The sequence below is a fragment of the Muscardinus avellanarius genome (genome assembly GCF_963383645.1).
Source record: "Muscardinus avellanarius genome assembly, chromosome: 1".
In the NCBI taxonomy this organism is placed as follows: Eukaryota; Metazoa; Chordata; class Mammalia; order Rodentia; family Gliridae; genus Muscardinus; species Muscardinus avellanarius.
Genome location: NC_137786.1, coordinates 166,969,186 through 166,984,424, shown reverse-complemented (window position 1 = coordinate 166,984,424; position 15,239 = coordinate 166,969,186). Strand labels below are relative to the sequence as shown.

The window sequence follows — 15,239 nt, the reverse complement described above, 5'->3', positions numbered from 1 at the left end:
CAATAAAAAAGAAAAACATACTCATATCTGATCCGTTTGTTTGTTTGTTTGTTTGTTTGTTTGTTTGTTTATGGGTATGTTTTACTTTGGGTACAAGTCCCTAGAGAGACAGACTGGACCAAAGGCAGAAACAGGCCACATTGCCCCCACAAGCCCCCAGAAATGGTTCCAAAAAGCCACTCTTCACACACTTATCTGCCCAAACTGTGACTCATGAGATTCACAATGTGCTGAGACTTGGTGAGGAGCCCTTCATACAAAATTAACATAAGCAAAAGGTTACTTGAGGGAACAGTGCACTACTTTTTTAGGTGACCCAGTTATGGCTAAATTTGGAAAGTTGGCAAGGCTGACTCTTCCCTTTAAAACAGATCTCACAGAAACAGAAGATACTATGAAGCCTTGGGGCCCAGATCTTTGCTGGAGCATCAGTAGTGGGCAGGGCCACTCAGAGAAGCCAGATGCTGTGGATGTGTCTGGTCACCTCAGGGTACCACTGAGATCATTCTTTCCTGGAGGAATGAGAGCTCTAACTGCGGATCATTTAACAAAAACTTAAGTGGGGTAAGTATATGCCAAGCACTGTTTTAAACACTACATAAATGTGTATTCCTACCACAACCCCACAAGGTGGTTACTATTATTGCCATCATTTTATAGATGAAACTCAGACATAGAAAGGCTAAGTATCTTGCTGCAGGGCTCCACAGCTAGCAAGTGCCAGAACCTGAATGGAGACAAGCAGTTTGGCTCCAGAATCTGTGTTCTTGGTCCCTAAGCTGCTTTTTTATGCTATGTAATGCTATTACATATAGTAAGACAACACAGGCCATTTGGTTTTTGGCAACAGCTTATAATTATCTCTGAGAGGCAATTCATTGGAGTGGTTTGCGATGCTGGCTCCAGAGCAAGCTGGTTGGTGTCAAATCTGTAACCTGCTTGTACCAGCTAAGTGTACATGGGCCATCTAAACTCCTGTGTTTCATTTCCTCAACTGTGTGTTGGGTGCAAAAACACACCTGTCATTGGGAGTGGAGGACTGAATGGATTGAGGCCTATGATGCACTCAGGATGTTATTTGAGAAATAGTAATAGTCAATAAACTTAGCTACTATTATTTAATGAAATTTGACATACCATCTTGTCTCATTGTTGGCCATCTTGTCTCAAGGTAAACACTAAAACTCTCATTGATTTTTGTAAGAAGATATGTCTTTGAAAGAAAACAAATTTCCCTGTTTGATAAATTCGGGATCCCTGAGCCTTGGGATAGTGACTTAATCACTCTGAGTCTCAGTTTCTTCATCTGTAGAATTTAGGACCATTCTTCATCTGTACAATGGTTTTATACTGATGTGACGAAGGTGAGATAGAAATTAAATGAGCTCTTCTGTCTGTATGGATTTGCCTATTGGCCATTTCATATAAACAGAATCACACAATGTGTGGACTTTTGTGTCTGGCTTCTGTTTTCAAGGTTCATCATGTTGAAGCATTAATTTTAATAAAGCTTCTTATTTAGCCTAAAAAAGATATTAAATGAGCTAATGTATATAAAAATATGGAAACTGGAACTTAGTCCAATAATGTTATAACTAAAGATTACCAGACTCCCTACCTTATCTGTTCCCCTCACTTTTTGTTACTGTTTTTGTTTTGGTGCTGGGTATTGAGCCCAGAGGCATTGGCATTCTACCTCTCAGCTACACCTCTACTCCCATTGTATTTTTCTTATTTTTTGAGACAGGGTCTAAGTTGCTAAGAACCTTGCTAAATTACTGAGGCTGCCTTCAAACTTACAGTTCTCCTGTCTTGGTTTCCCACATCCAGGGATTACAACTGTGCACCACCATGTCTGTCTGCTCATTTATTTTTTTAATGATTAGATATACTAATTAAAGTATTTGAATGATTTTACCAGACTCTAGCATTTTTGAGGATTTGAAGTAGTTCATAGATTGGTGGCATTTAATTGACAGGCCCAAGTCTTAGAGCTTAATATTATTTTTAAACCAACATTATTTAAACACATTGGTTTTATACACAGAAAAATTTAAGATACTGTATAAACAAGTAATTTTTAATCAAAGGCTACAAAGTTTCAGTTAGATTGGAATGATTAGCTTTAGGGACCTAGTTTACTGTGTGATGACCAGATCTATAGTTTCAAAATCACTCATATAGATTTTTCATCATTCTCATTACAAAAAAGAATATTTTTAAAGTTATCTATAGAAGTAAATTTGTAAACAATCAAAATGCCCAGTAATGGAGGTAGGGTATTTAAATAATTTTGAAGTATAGGTTATTTTGTATACTCCTTTAGAATTATGATTTTTCGGCTGGATGTTGTGGCCCACACTTCTAATCTTAATACTTGGGAGGCTGAGACAGGAGGATTGCAGGTTAGCGGCTAGCCTCAGCTACTTAGTGAAGCCCTTTGCAACTTAGTGAGACACTGTTTCAAAATAAAGAATAAAATATAGAGCTGGGGGTGTACCTTGGAGGTAGAATCTCCAGTACGGCAAAAAGAATTATGATTTTTCCCTGTTATCCCTATAACCCCGTATTTACAAATTTATTTGATGACATATTAATATTGGTAGATACATACATATACATGAAAAGGTTATAGTAATATTTTTAAAAGAGAAGAGCTAGTAGTGAGCCAATATTTATTAATAGGTAGTGATTAAATTCATATTTAAATATAATGACATGCAGATGATATGAAATGAAAAATTTATCGATACTATCTTTGAATATTATCATATATTTGTTTTCTTTCTTATGTCAACTTTTCTACAATAAATATATTAAAATGGTCACAGTTACTACTAATAATAATAATGTTTTTCATGAGTCTATTTATATAATCAGAAAATAAAAACAAAAATTTTAGCAGTATTTTTTAACCCCCTTATGTCCTATGACTCCTTCATATAAAACAAATTAAAAAAAAGTGAGTGCAGTAGTACATGCCTATAATCTCAGTAGTTGGGCAGCTGAGACAAGAGGCAGATTCAAGGCCAGGTTGCAATCAATTAGCAAGATCCTGTAGCTAAATAAAAATGACTGGTGGTGTAGCTTGGGGATAGAACACTCCTAGGTTCAACTTCTAGTAGCACACAAAAAAACCAACAGCATCATGGAAATGCTCATCACAGGACCATAAATGGTCCCAGAGAGTGATCTAAAATGTCTTGGAGGAGAAGTCACATGATTTGCTATCCCATACCCTGAAAGATATGAAATTCATTCCACGGTTGCTGAAGAAAGGGAGCAAAGGATAAGCCTTTGCTTTGGGACACATGAGCCATGGATCAGTGGCTCTGACCTGGCCTTGGGACCTACTGAGAGCACCCTTGCCACCCTCCTCTTTACTTCCTTAGGTATGCCAACCCTATCGTTATGGCTTTAGCCTGTCAAACTTTTCTGGGAGAAGTGGCCCCAGACAGAGGAGTCCGGCCATTCATTCTCAGAAAAGCATCATGGTGGTGGTCCACAGCTGACTGTATCACTGCCCCTTCCTTTCTGGGATTCATGCATGTTCTCTGCCTGAAACATCTTCATCCATCTCTCTCTCTAAGTTAATTCCTCTGGTTCTTCCTTTTCCAGTCACAAGCTATGGTACCCCTTTCTCTAAAAAGTTTATCTTGCTCCTTATTTGGATAAGATATATGTATCTATTCCCTTTCTTTCATCTGATAAATAAATATTCCCCAAATGGTTTATGTTTCTAATTGCAGCAATCATCACTTATCCAAATTACGATCTACTTGCTGGTATATCTAGGAGTACAGTAAGATGCCTGAGGCCAGAGACTGTGTGTTATTCATAACTTTAGCCTTGGTCCCAGTCCAACATTTGGCATATAGTTCAAGCTCAGCAAATGTTCTATTTACTGTATGAATAAATGAATGGCAAATGTTGCAGACAAAAAAAGCCTATGCCTCATTCTCAATATGAAAAGTCTACATTCTCAGTAGGAAAACCACTATTTATTAAAAAAGAAACAAAGCAACTGAGTGACCAGGATTCTTTTCTATTGAATTGTAGTATTGTTGGTAGTATACAGAGATCAACAAGGGAGAGTTCATGAGGCCCTTAAAATGCTGTTGGGTTTAAATGATTGTCAAAGCTTAAAATTCCATCATTACTGGTCTGTTGTCTGAAACTCTTGGTTTTATAATTCCATTTGTTACCCATGTGCCTCAATGATATTATTTTTATCAGTGGCTTAAGCACTGATACTTTGGAAGCCACTAATCAGTCATTATTTCTTTAAAGTTGCTGATGAATGGACACACCTAACTCCACTTTTAAAAAGATTTATACACTAGAGGTGTGAACTATAGACATTTGTGCCACCCTTGCTCAGAGAAAGATGATTTCTCCATTAGAAGATTAAAAAAAAAAGAATATTTATGCCAAAGATGTTCATTGCAATGTTGTTCCAAATAGCAGAATATCGGAAGCTTCTAAACATTCTGAAATGGTTAAGAGTTAAGTAATTAATGATACCATGAGACTACTATGGTGAGATAGTTTTTAAAGGAGATAGAATTGTTATTTTCTATAGCTTTATTGAAAGAAAAGTAACTTAAAGTAAACAAAAAACACTTAAATGTTATAATTTAGAGAATTTATATATGTAAACACCTGTGAAATCACCAGTTTAAACAAGAAAGCAAACGTATCCATTACTCCACACATTTTCTCTGTTAACTTTTGTAATCTTTCACCTCTAACTCTTCTCATCCTTCAGTAAATTTCTGATGGCTATAGATTAATTTGAGTTTTGTAGAATTTCACATATACAGAATTGCTTAGTATTTACCTTTGCTTAGATTCTTTAATTTGACATAAATATTTTGAGATTTATAAATGTATCAATTACTTTCTCCTTTTTGTTTTCCATTGCCAAATAGTATTTCAATAGATATGGATATATCTTTTCTCTTATCCAAGAGAAGAACTTGAATAAAAATGGCATGTATATTTTTTCACAGAAAAGTCAATTTAGGCTTAAAGAGATATAACATTTGATCAACACACCCATAGCTAGTAAGTTCTGTTCCTATGTTATATATGATACATATATGTCATATCTGTAATATATATATATATATATATATATGTGTGTGTGTGTGTGTGTGTGTGTGTGTGTGTGTATTTTGATGTATAAATATCACACACTAATGTACTTTGTGTGTGTATGTGATATCAGGCTTTCAACCCAGGGGCATTCTTTCTCTGAGCTATATCCCCAACCCTTTTTACTTTTTATGATGAAACAGGGTCTCACTAAGTTTCTGAGACTAGCCTTGAACCTATATTCTCCTGTTTCAGTATCCCAGGTACTGGGGTTACAGGCATAAGCCACTAAAACTGGCTGTCCTTTTGATATATCCTATGAATTTTTTTTAATATTTGAGGTACCGGGAATGGAACCCAGGGGCATTATACATCTGAGCTACACCCTTGGCTCTATATTTAGTCTTTTTCTAATTGTTGAAACAGGGTTCACTGAGTTGTGAATGGCCTTGCTAAGTAGCTAAGGTTATCTGCCAACTGTGATCCTCTGGTCTTAGTCTCCTGAATGCTTCTTAACTATGAACAGCATCTCACACATATTATAAATATAGACAAAAATATGTGGTGTGTGTGTGTGCGTGCACGCGTGCTGCTAGTGGATAAAACCCAGGGCCTCATGCATGCTAGATGAACACTGTACCCCTGAGCTACCCTAGCCCAAATGAAATATTAGAAATTTTTGAATGGAAGTAGAAGATGATCAGATTATTGAGATTCTGCTGAACAGGTTTGAGCTGAAGTGCTTCAGGAGGCAGTCGGGCTGATAGAGAACATTACAGCCCGCTGGGAACTAGCTTGATTTAATTTGAATTCTTCCTGACAACACCATCATGACAACTACTTTCTCTTGAGGTATCAATATGTCACAGAATGTTCAGAATAACCAAATCTAAAAAGAAGTATGAGTATTTTATATTCAATATATACTATGAGGCAGTTTTTAAATAGTGCATAACAGTTTATCAAAATCATGCTAGGAAGAAAGTCCCTGTGATCTAATTCATCAAAGAAACTTACTTCTTATCAAACCCATCCTAAAATATCAGGCTAGACTTCAGATAACTCCCTTCAGAGTGGATAATTACTAGCTCTAATGTATACTCTCTACTCAGCTTGGGCAAGGTACTGAGCACCACTGTGATCAGTGGTTGCATCAACTGTGAATGGAAAAAAAGTACCTATAAAGACGACTGCTTTTGAAGGTTGAGTTGCACAGGGCATGATAATTAATGAGTTATCATGGTGTCTTACACATATTAAGTGCTCATTAAATATTAACTCTTCACTGATAGAGTTGTTTTGTTGCTTTTACAAAATAAATACCACAAACCCAATACTTAATTGCTGAAATGAAATGAAAGGTACCAAATAAGAGTTTTTTAATCCTTCCTTGTAATTCTGTAAGCTCTTTGAGAATCTATTATTGTAACGTTTGCTATCCCACTTCATTAAAACTAATGATAGAAATCCATTGTCTATCCAGACATGGTGTTGCACATCTGTATTGCTAATACTTGGGAGGCTAAGATAGGAAAATCACAGGTTCACAGCCAGCTTCAGTAATTTAACAAGTTCCTTAGAAACTTAATGGGATCCTGTTGTAAAATAAACAAGTAAAATTGAGATTGGGGTGTATCTTGGAGGTAGAGTGCCCTGCGTTCTATTCCCAGAACCATACATATAAACAAAAAGGAAGGAAGAAAGGAAGAGACGGAAGAAGGAAGGGAGGAAGAAAGGAAAGAAATGGGAAGGGAAGGGAAGGGAAGGGAAGGGAAGGGAGAAATTTATTGCCTAAAAACAGCTAATGATCACAGAATATTGTGAAACCATATATTCTCAGGTTGAAGTGCTATCATATATCTACCAAGTTAGGTGCAGTCATTTATTTTTACTGAGTTTCTCTATTCTCATTTGTAAAATGATTCCTTGCCTGCCTATTTCTCTCATGTTATTTCTGTGGTCAAATAGAATAAAAAGTATAAATGCATTAGAGCAAGTGAAAGAACTGTGGACATATATCAATTGTTTCAGATAGAATGAGGCAAGAAAAATAGCATGATATATTATTCATTAACTTATTACATTTTCAACAACTGTAATTTGAGCACTTATTATATGCTTGGAACTTTTCCAGATGCTAGGCAAATAGAAAAAAAATGTGCAGTGAGTCTAGAAGAGAAAAGCAGAGTTATAAATAAGTCCTATATTTTGACAGAGAATTACAGAAACTGGGAGGATGGAGGAATTGAAGCTCGTTGGAAAGAGGCAGAGGTCCATGATGGATTTATGAGGAAGTAGTGTTTGAGTTGGTGATGCCATACAAGCAAGCAGAAGAAATATTGTAGGCAAAAGAAGACAGGTGTGAAAGGCTGGCATGCTTATGGGAGGAGTCAAAGCAGAATGGGCAAATCTAAGGTCAAAGAGGTGTGGGGAAGCTGACTCCTGACTTATCAATAGAAATGTGTGATGGTGTTGCAATTTAACTCATAGCAATATGGAGAAAAAGTTTTATTTATTTTTATCTTTAATTTTTATTTTTGGTACTGGGAATTAAATCATGGGCCTTCTACCTCCAAGATTCATCTCTAATCTGATTTGAATGACTGATTTTATTTATTGCTTATGATACTAGGGATTGAACCCAAAGGCTTTATACCTCCAAATTATATCCCCAGCACCTTTTAGATCTGTTTTGTTTTGTTTTGAAACAAGGTCTCTCTAGATTGCTAAGAGTCTTGTTAAGTTACCAAACTGGTCTTGAATCCTCCTGTCTCCCAAGTACTATATGACAGGCATATGCCACCGTTTTCTGCTTAGAAAGGTTTTATATCATAGAGAATGCAGATTAAATATGCATCTAGAAACATCTTTTCCAATAAAGTAAATTGGGTTGGAGTCATACAAGGAGGTGTTAAATAATTATCTTTAAAATACCTTTCGCTGGGCGTGGTGGCGCACACTTCTAATCCCTGTGCTTGGGAGGCAGAGGCAGGAGGATCGCGCAGGTTCGAAGCCAGTTGCGCGCGCTGGTTTAGGAGACCCTGTTTCCAAATAAAAATGTAAAAATAGGTTGGGAGTGTAGCCCGGAGGTAGAAGGGCTTCCAGGAACCCCAGTACCACAAAACAAAACAAAACAAAACAAAACAAAACAAAACAAAACAAAAAATACCTTTCTATCTTAGGCAGGCGTGGTGACACATGCTTGTAATCCCAGCATTTGGGAGTCTGAGACAGTAGGATTGCAGTTTGTAAACAGCCTCAGCTACTTAGTGAGGTAGTTTGCAACTCAGTGAGACCCTGTTTCAGAATAAATAATAAGCTGGGCATGGTGGCTCATCCTTGTAATCCTCGCGCTTGGAAGGCGGATACAGGAGGATCGCACAGGTTCAAAGCCAACCGCGCTGGCTTAAGAGACCTTGTTTCCAAAATAAAAAGTATAAAAATAGGTCTGGGAGTGTAGCCTGGAGGTAGAAGGGTTTCCAGGAACCCAGCACCACAAAGGAAGGAAGGAAGGAAGGAAGGAAGGAAGGAAGGAAGAAAAGAAAGAAGGAAAGAAGGAAAGAAGGAAAGAAGGAAAGAAAGAAAGAAAGAAAGAAAGAAAGAAAGAAAGAAAGAAAGAAAGAAAGAAAGAAAGAAAAATAGAGCTGGGGATGTAGCTCGGTGGTAGAATGTCCCTGGGTTACATCCCCAGTACCGAAAAAAATATACTATCTATTTAACAAGATGATTGTTTCAACAAACAAAACCATACTAAGGTTATATAAGTGTAAGAGTTTTATAAGATAATGATCACTAGGTAAAACAAAAAGTGTGAGGATCATTGCTATTCTATCTCGCCATTTTGGCCATCTAGACAATCAACTCAGCTGTGGGGGTAAAGTCAGTTGTGCTCCTATCTACATCTGCTGCTACAGCACTCTCGATGTGGCCATATGAGCCCTGCAATAGATCTTCATTTTTTTTGTGAGTTAATTCAGCAGGAAGGAAATAAACATTACTGATAGAACTCTTAAGTGAAAGACACACTTAATTACTCAGCCAAGGAGCCAAGCACCCAAGCAAGTACCTAATTCATAAGGATGATACAGCTTCAGTGGAATATTTGCCTTTTAATTTGTTCTGTCACTTCTAATTGCTGTGGGTGAGGGTTGAATGAGATCCATTAAAAGTATTAGGTGTCATGATTCTAATTCTGTATTGAAGAAGCCAATGAAAAATAAGTGTGGCTTTAGTCTTATTAGCTGAGCTCAATAGCCAGATTAAATACACCATAAATGTGATTGGCAAGACTGACACTGATGGGTGCCTAATAGAGGCTAATACACATAGTATGTCCTCAATAAAAACAGAAAAGGAAGCAAATGGAGTCACCAGCACCTTCTAACACTCACTAATCATTGCTTTTGGTCACCTAAAATTTTATCTTAACATGGTATGAAAATGTTGTCCAAAAATGGTTTTTATTTCTCCAGGAAGCTAATAATTCTTCTCAATTTTAAGAAAAATGTATTTTTTCAAAAAGACATGATTTGATAACTGAATGCGTATGTCACTCAGAATAGTAAGTTGACAATTATATTTCTTTGGGTTTACTCCTTAGCTATATTGGTGTTGTGCCCAGGCTGTCATTTTGGTAGAGATTCTTCTAGTGGGTTCCCCTCCCCAACCCACCCCAGGGATAATAAAGGGAAAATCAAATTTCAGAGTTGGCCTCTATTCCTTTCTAGAATATTATTATCCACCAAAATTTAAACTAGGGGACTGGATAAGAAAAGGCCTTAAGCTAAGTTTGGATGGTAAGATAGGAGAGGAGGAAGGTCGGTCTTGATTAACGAGGGTCTACACCTGAACATGTGTAAAATTATGAATAGGTCATGGTTAACCTGGACAGCCATTGGTGGGAGGGGGGAAAGGAAAATGGGGGCGGGGGGGGGAGGGCATCAAATATAGTGTAAATGTATACTATTTACGTTCAATAAAAAAATTGTTTAAATAAAAAAAATAAATTAAAAAAAAAAGAAAAGGCCTTAAGATACTTTTGGTCTCCATATTATCTGGGGGTAATTACATGCTCCCCATTGCTTTTTGAAGAGAAAAATCTCAGGATGATGTCAGTTTTTTAAGCCAATCACTGAAAGAGAAGGGACATGTGTTTTCACTAATATGTCCAAACTAGGGAGTGTTGAGCATACCAGAGGGACTCCAGATAATGGAGGGGAAGCCTCAGCAAAGCTAGTATGGAAGGGTAGGAGAGGAAGAAGGCTGAGGTTGATTAATGGAAGGGCTACATTCAAATATGTGTAAAGTATGAATGTAGCATGGTCAACCTGGACACTCGTTGTTGGGAGACAGGGAAAAGGGAAGCAAAGGAGGGGGCGAGGGCACCAAACAGCAAACAGTGTCCGAATGTGTGACATTTTCAAGATGATCCACATAAAATTAATATTATTTAAAAAATAAAAATGGCAAAAAATAATAAAATAAATCTATTCTATTACCCTACAAAATATTTATACTCAGACATTTAGTCATTCAACAATATTCATTCAACACATGCCATGCTTAATTCTGGCTATCAAACAGTGAAGAATAGTAGCCAGACATGGAGGCACACATCTGTAATCTCAGTATTCAGGAGGCTGAAACAGGAGGATTACAGGTTGGAGGCCAACCTCAGCAACTTAGTAAGATGCTGGTTCACAATAAAAAATAAAAACAGAAAGGGTGTACCATGGATTCAAGCCTTAGCACAAAGAAAATAAATGAAGAAAATATATGTGGTAAAAGACTCCATGTTCTTAAGAAATGGATAATTCAGTAAAAAAAAAAAAGGTGGACAAAAGTATGTGAATGAATACATAATTGCAAATAATAAAAAGTGCTATGGAAGATAAATAATAGCAGTATTTGTCTGCTTCAGTTTGAAGTGGCAGTCAAGGGTCCAATGTGACTAATCTAAGAGAGTGACACTGAGTTGAGAGATGAAATGCATGAAGGGATCAGCAGGTAAGGAGAGACAGCAGCTGCAGCAAAGAGTCTATGACCCAGTTATTAGCTGCAAAGATATGTTCTTTGTGGCTATAGATAATCTAATGAGTTTGACCATTTACTGCTTAATTTAATAAGCTCTAAAGTGTGGGGGTGTGAAATTTTGGTATTGGTTTCATGTACAATGAAATTAAGTATTTTAGTAAACAAATTACTGAAAATAATTTTATAGGCGGCATAAGCTTTAAATCCCTGAGGCGTTGTTATGATGATGATCATAAAAATGATGATGGGTGATTTCAGCATTAATAACTGCATCATGATACAATTGGGTGGCTTTTTATAATTTACAAAGCACTTTATAATAGATTAGTTTATTGAAGCCTTTTACAAAGTCTTATAGTAAAGATATTATTTATTTGAGAAGAGTCTAAGATTTGAACTCAGAAAACCCACAGTATCCTTAACTATTCTGTGCTGGTTATACAGTCTTTAGTACATGGCTATAGCCCTGACTGATCTCAGGGCGTCAATGCTTTTGCTAACGAGGCTATACTTAATCCTGAGGGCTACTTGAGGATTTTACAGCAAAGAAGTGTCTGATCTAGAAAAAAAATGATGGCAATAACACTTACATTACCTACTGAGAACTCTTATTAAGAAGATAAATGTAATCACATTTATGGAGGTGCTTAGTAAATCATAAAGCATAAGATGATGAGTTCAACGTATTTGAGTTGTTATTGTTAGCTTCATTTTGAAGTGTTCAGGGAACATTTTCTTCATTTTTTTCCAATAAGTAAACTAAATCACAGAAAAGTTAAGTGATTTCCCAAAGAAACACACTAAAAATGTGGATAAGATATCATTGTCCAGTTCCACGTCTACATCTTCCCTGTCCTTTCCTTTCTTTCCTTTGTGTTTTATTCTAACGCTTGGATACCAGGATGCTCATATAATTCATCACCTATAACATAACAGACACTTCTCAAAGTAAAAGTGAAAACCGGTACTAATTATACTGGGAAGACAGGGGGTAAAAGCCAGGACTCTCCCGGTGACCTGACATATACAGTTGCCCTCAGGACTATGCACAGGAAATTAGCCAGTTTCAGAATGCAAATAGTTACATGTTTCTCTTATATGTGGAAACTAAAGAAAAAACAGGGTAACAAAAGAGACCACAGATTTTTTTAAAAAAAGTAGAGACTTTAATGGAGCAGCAGAGAGGGTTTAGTGAAGGGAGAAGGGATAGAAACATATTGAAGGTAATAGTTTAAATAATGCTCTGTATGTATGTATACAAATTTATCAATGCCCATCTTAGTGACATATATGGGAAGGGGAAAAAGTGGGGTGGGATCTGGAGGAAAACACACCAAATGTTGTGTGCATGTATGTTTCTATTACTCCATACCTCATATGATGTGTAATTACAATGCACCAATAAAATTATATAAGAGAATATAAAGCAGAAACAGATCTGTGTAGATGCTTTCCCTAATATGCAAAAATTAAGGAGAAATGAGTCATAGGAGGAACTCTAGATGAAAAAGGAAATCTTATAGAGGAGCAAATAAGACAACCTAACTGAGGGGATGGGAGGGGGAAGAAGGAAACTCTCTAAAGCGCATGATGTACTTAAACATATCGAAGTCAACCACTAAGCCAAGCATGGGAAGGAGGATGGAGAGGGAATGGGGTGGGGATTGGGTAGGAGCTAACTGGGTGCTGTGTATATGTATGTCTATATAAGGTTTTTACCCCATTATGATGTATGAATACAATGCACAAATAAAAAAATTAAAAAGATAAATATACCGAGTTCCCCTTTCAAAAAATTGAAGGATAAACAAGCAGCTTTTTCCTTCAGAAGCTTATAGAAAAATAGAGAAAAAAAACAATGAATGTAATGTAGTGTAAAATCTAAAATGGGTATGTATAGATTATTTTAGGAATTTGAAAGAAGGGCACTTTACTCTTAGCGGTTTAGAAAACAACTGAGAGAATATATCATGCACTGAAACGTAAAGGTTGCAGTGTTCAGAGAACTGTAAGTATTTTGGTATAAATAGAGAATATGCTCATATCACTGAATAAAGGCAAAGGAGGCTGCAGAGGGTCCAGAGACTGATCTCAGGGCGTCAATGCTTTTGCTAACGAGGCTATACTTAATCCTGAGGGCTACTTGAGGATTTTACAGCAAAGAAGCAAAATTATAAAAATCTGTATTAAGTTTTCACAGTTTCATCAATATACCTCACATGGCCATCAATTCAGTAGGCCCTCCTGCTGAGATAATCAATATCTTTAACAAATTCTAACCACCTCCATTCTCATGTATGGCAGTCATGTAAGAATGTGAGAAAAATCAGCAAGACTGAAACTAATAATAAACAAAATCCTGTCACCCAACTGGAAAAGGTGGCTGTAGAATAATAAAAGCCAGAGATGCTCTGAGGAAGAGTAAAGTTTTACAGGTCTGAGATCAGAGGACATGAGAATCTATAGTTAAGTGGACCCTCAAAAGGGACCAGAGTAGTCCTAATTCAGAAAGATTCTTTGGCTTCATTCAAAAGTAATATCTCATCTTCTATGGAAGACAACATCCCCGTGTTAGGCTCCAGAATACAGGGACACGTGATGGAGCAGAATACCAGGAGTAAGGAAGTACGGAAACAACAGATTCAGATTTAGAAGGACTTTAGATATTATAAGAAACATAACTTAAAATGAGTCTGTAAAATGATCCAATAAATAATACAGAAAACAATAAAATTTTAACAAATATCAACAAATCCACTATACAAGAGAGAGATTATAAATAGAACTGTTTGACTCATTGAGAGGTCAGGTAGGTAAAAATTTAGTAAAGTTAAAGAAAAATTGAAAATCATAATTGACAACTTTGACCTAATGAATACAATAATTAGAAATATATAGTTTTCTCAGGCAAATTAAGAATGCTACAAAATATTGACCATATTCTAGAATAAAATGAATTTGAAAGAGTTAATATGCAATATTGTCTGGACATTATTTTATTTAATTAGAAATTAATAATAGAAAAGTAAAATTCCATCTTTTTGGAAATTTAAAAATATAGTCCTAAATAATTTGGGGGCTGATAAAATCTAAAATAAGTCTTAATTTAAAGTTATATTTGAAGCCAGGCATGGTGGTGAACACTTATACTTCCAGTATTTGAAAGGCTGAGAGAAGAGGATTGCACATTTGAAGTCAGTCTCAGCAACTTAATGAGACCCTGTTTCAACAATAAAGGAAAAAAAATAAAATAGGCTCAGAGGTAGAATGCCCCTGAATTCCATCCCAGTAACACACACACACACACACACACACACACACACACACACACACACACACATAAAAAAAATCTTATATCTTAAAGTTAATAAAATTACTGAATACCAAATGTTATATAATACACAACTAAAATATTTTAAAAGAAATGTATTAAACTTAATGCTAACATGAAAAGCAGGCTGAATTCAATGAGCTCCATCCAGCCTGTGCATTTATAAAAGAAAAGGTTAAACCAGGGCAGACATGGTGGCACATGCCTTTTATTCCCAATATTTGGGAGGCTGAGACCTGAGAATCACAGGTTCAAGGACAGCCTCATCAATTTATCAAAGATTTCAGCAATTTACTGAGAATCTGTTTCAAGCTAAAATATAAAATAGGGCTGTGAGTGAGGTAGGTGCAATTCCTAGATACCAAAAAAAATTAAACAAAGGAAATAATTACAAAATAATGAAATTAGAATAAAATATTATAACAAAAGAAAGTAAAAATAAAGAGAAGATGAAAGAAGAAAAGATTAAAAAAAACTTACTCCAGAAATGTTTTTTTTTTTTAACTCTCACATTACATATGGGAGAAAATCACATGATCCTTTCAATAGATGCAGAAGAAAAATATCAGTCATTATCAACAACAACTAAAGGGCCTGATTCAAAAATTCACATATGTGTTTGAAAATTAATGAATATTAAAAATGCAAAATATTTATAAAAAACAAACTCCACTGAAACATCAAAGATATATATGAATGAAGAAAGAGTTCATCTTTAAAAATGGAAAGACTCAAAACTTTAAGAAATTAATCTCTCTAAATTAACTTCCATATATAA

The 15,239-nt window shown here is 35.8% G+C and overlaps 1 protein-coding gene across 11 annotated transcripts in view; it reads right to left on the bottom strand.

Annotated features, from left to right (window-relative positions):
• Positions 1 to 15,239, bottom strand: part of DLG2 (discs large MAGUK scaffold protein 2) — a gene marked incomplete at both ends in the record, with an annotated part of 2,113,672 nt that overhangs the window by 1,161,334 nt on the left and 937,099 nt on the right. The gene's annotated exons all lie outside the window — the stretch shown is intronic.